Source organism: Anomaloglossus baeobatrachus, chromosome 4, assembly GCF_048569485.1.
Source record: "Anomaloglossus baeobatrachus isolate aAnoBae1 chromosome 4, aAnoBae1.hap1, whole genome shotgun sequence".
Classification (NCBI taxonomy): Eukaryota; Metazoa; Chordata; class Amphibia; order Anura; family Aromobatidae; genus Anomaloglossus; species Anomaloglossus baeobatrachus.
Genome location: NC_134356.1, coordinates 677,969,528 through 677,973,656, shown reverse-complemented (window position 1 = coordinate 677,973,656; position 4,129 = coordinate 677,969,528). Strand labels below are relative to the sequence as shown.

At 38.7% G+C, this 4,129-nt stretch overlaps 1 non-coding gene across 1 annotated transcript; it reads left to right on the top strand.

Annotated features, from left to right (window-relative positions):
- The first annotated feature begins 2,678 nt into the window (after window positions 1-2,678).
- Window positions 2,679-2,750, top strand: TRNAW-CCA (transfer RNA tryptophan (anticodon CCA)). Its single transcript has one exon. It is a non-coding gene; the product is annotated as a tRNA-Trp (tRNA).
- The last annotated feature ends 1,379 nt before the right edge of the window (window positions 2,751-4,129 follow it).

The following is a 4,129-nucleotide window of genomic DNA, read 5'->3' as shown; positions in this document are numbered from 1 at the left end:
CTCTATAGAAAACCTATATCAGGCAATTCGCTGTTACATGCGGGAAGTTGCCATCCAAGGCATGTCATAGATAACATTCCTACAGGTGAATATGTCCGTGCCAGGAGATGTTGCAACACCCAAAGTGGTTTTGAGGTGGAATGTAACATTATTGAAAATAGGTTTTTAGCAAGAGGCTATAAAATGAAAAACCTTCAAAAAGCCAAAATCAAGGCAAATAAAGCGAGTAGGTCACAGTATTTGGAGATGAACAAAATCAAAGAAAATCCCCAAAAAAATCTTTCAGTTGTTTTTTCAACAACATACAGTAAAAACTATTATGATATAATCAAAATTGTGAAAAAATATTTGCCCATCTTGACTACGGACGATACATTATATCAGATTTTAAAAAATGGAGTTAAATTTGTTTCAAAAAGGAACATTACATTGGGATCCATGCTATCACCTAGTGATCATATGAACAGGTGCGGTTCCAACAATGAAGAAAAAAATGCCAGTAATTGGTTACCAAGCACAGGTTCATTCAAATGCAGCCATAGATCTTGTGGATTATGTGGTTATATGTTAAATGTAAAAGAATTTTCTTCATTCACTGATAAAAAAACTTATAAAATAATGTCACTTATAAACTGCAGTTCAGACCATGTGGTTTACTTGATATCTTGCACCATTTGTCAGCTACAATATATAGGCAGCACTTGTCGTTCCCTCAGAAAAAGAATATCTGAACACATCTATGATGTGAATAATGCTACCACAAGAAAATTATCAGGAGTGTCTCAACATTTCCGTGACGTACATGCAGGTGATTTGAAAGGCATGAAAGTAAATGCTATTGAAAAAATTAAACTACCTAAGAGAGGTGGAAATTTGAAAGATATCCTTTTTCAGAGGGAAATAAAATGGATGTTTTTAATGGGTACAAGATTTCCCAAGGGTTTAAATAAAAGAAATGAATTGATGTTTGCATATTAATCTTGCTTTGATACTATGTATGTATAAGTGTTCATGGCACTATATGGATTGACTCACCCTAATGGGTTAATAGTTTTGTATTGCACTGCTCTCCTTGCATTTGATCACATGTTTGGGATCAGCCCTTTTTAAACAGTTCTGTGACTAGATGGTTTAGAGACTGAATAAGAACTGGATGTTCGAAACGCGTCCTCTCTGACATGGGCTTACCACTATAGCATGGACTTTTTAATGATAAGAAAATAAAGAAGTTTTTATTTTAAAGTACAACATGCCTGGAGTTTTGTGCTGGTGAAATCCTTCAACAGTCCTGGATGGAGTATGCTGAGCCTTGTAGTTCTGCAGCTGCTGTCTGCTCTTCTCCATACAGACAGACAGCAGCTGCAGAACTACAAGGCTCAGCATACTCCATCCAGGACTGTATGCAGAAGTTTTTTGCCCCCTGAAAAAATTATGTGGGCTTCGCCATATTTTTGTATGCTAGCCAGGTACAGCAGGCAGGTACGGCTGCCCCCAACCCCCAGTTGCCTATTTGTACCCGGCTGGGAACCAAAAATAAAGGGAAGCCCCTTTTTTTATTATTTCATGAATTTCATGAAATAATTAGAAAACAAATGAAATCTTTACGAAACAAGCATTTTTCTAAATGAAATGCTCCTGGCAAAAATAAACTGAGATATGTTTCTAACTTTATCTTTTGATGTAACATTCGTGTGCCTGACTCATGGATTCACAAAGATGATAATTTCTAGATTCCGATCTTAAACTGGAAATCCCTGAATATTAAGATTAAGATGCTCAATCATCCTTGTTTATGTCCTTTTATGATGGTGCGTAAAAGTAGTTACTTTCTGGAACATCTAATGGTAAAGAACTAATATTCAGATTTAATCTTGTCAAATATTTATCTTTCAGCTGATCTCGTGGTGCAACGGTAGCGCGTCTGAGTCCCGATCAAAAGGTTGCATGTTCAAATCAAGTTGGGGTCAATAGTCTGTTCCTGTTTTTGAAAAATTAGGAAATACAACCATTTTCTACATTCATGTCATCAACGGAACCACTTAGACCTCCTGAAAACAGTTGAAGCCATATTTAAACACAGTGTCTGAAAGAGTCATCTTTTAAAATTTACAAGAAAGAAATCTTCTGAACAATACTGTGATGACGAGAATTTTTGGGAATCCAGATCTGACCATTATAACTTAAAATCACCTCAACATCACCAACAATTTGGTCTTTGTATATATGAAGAAACATGGTCCTCAACTAGATTCTGAATGTGAAATGTAAACCTTTCTTCCTAATAGCAATATGTTAACTCATTCTTGTTTTTGTAGTTTTGGGGTATGGCTAAAAGAATAAAAAAGTCTATGCAGATGATATATAAAAAAATTCCAATCTTTATGAAACAATTATTTTTCTAAATGAAATGTTCCTGGAAAAAATAAACTGAGATATGTTTCTAACTTTATCTTTTGATGTAACATTCGTGTGCCTGACTCATGGAATCACAAAGATGATCATTTTTTAATATCCGATCTTAAACTGGAAATCCCTGAATATTAAGATTAAGATGCTCAATCATCCTTGTTTATGTCGTTTTATGATGGTGCGTAAAAGTAGTTACTTTCTGGAACATCTAATGGTAAAGAATCAAATAATATTCAGATTTAATCTTGTCAAACTCTTATCTTTCAGCTGACCTCGTGGCGCAATGGTAGCGCGGCTGACTCCAGATCAGAGGGTTGCGTGTTCAAATCACGTCGGGGTTAATAGTCTGTTCCTGTTTTTGAAAAATTAGGAAATACAACCATTTTCTACATTCATGTCATCAACGGAACCACTTAGGGTATGTGCGCACGTTGCTTTTTACCTGCTTTTTACCTGCTTTTTGCTGCTTTTTCTTCTGCGCTGTTTAATGCCAAAATGGATGTGTTCTTCTATTCAAGCAAAGTCTATGGGAATTTGGGTTTCTTGTTCACACTATTGTTGTTCAAAATGCTGCCTTTTTGTGGCAGAACTTTGGTCAAAAACTCAGCTTTGCAGTGCAAAACCCAAATGGCAAAAACAATTGACATGTTGCTTCTTTGAAAAGCTGAGTTTTTGACCAAAGTTCTGCCACAAAAAGGCAGCATTTTGAACAACAATAGTGTGAACAAGAAACCCAAATTCCCATAGACTTTGCTTGAATAGAAGAACACATCCATTTTGGCATTAAACAGCGCAGAAGAAAAAGCAGCAAAAAAGCAGGTAAAAAGCAGGTAAAAAGCAACGTGCGCACATACCCTGAAACCTCCTGAAAAAAGTTGAAGCCATATTTCCGCACAGTGTCTGAAAGAGTCATCTTTTAAAATTTTACAAGAAAGAAATCTTCTGAACAATACTGTGATGACGAGAATTTTTGGGAATCCAGATCTGACCATTATAAGTTAAAATTAGAGATGAGCGAACCGACCGTGGTTCGCCTCGAGTTTGGTTCGCCGAACGGAGGTCTTGTTCGAGTTCGGTTCGGTGAACGTTCGACGAACCGAACTCGAACCGCATAGGAAACAATAGGAGGCAATCACAATCACATAAAAACACATTATAAATGTACACATACAGTTAATAAACATTGCCATAACACTTACCGGTCCCTGCGATCCCTCCTGCACTCTGTCTCCTGCCGCTATTCCATTCGATGATCGCTGAATCCTCCCGGTAACCAGCACTGCCAGCAGTGATGCAGGACCTATCGTGATGTGAAAAATAGCCATGTGACCAGTCACGTGCCTGTTATCTCATTGGCTACAGACTGGTCACATGACTACGACGCGTCATGTAGGACCTGTCATTGCATCTCTCTGTTACACGGTGCACGTTTGTGTATCGCCGTATACCGGCGAAATGCTCTAGTACACGGTCGACTCCCCGCTCTGCTTCCCCGTTCCCTTAAGGTACCCAGCGATCCCACCAGCAACCTGACCTGGCAGGGATCGCTGGAGCGCCGCTACACGGGTTGCTGGTGAGCTGTCACACAGGCAGATCTCACCAGCAACCAGTGACCACAGCCCCAAGCCAGCAGCATGCGTGGAAGCGATGCTGCACTTGGTAACTAAGGTAAGTATCGGGTAACCAACCCGATGTTTACCTTGGTTACCAGCGCACACCG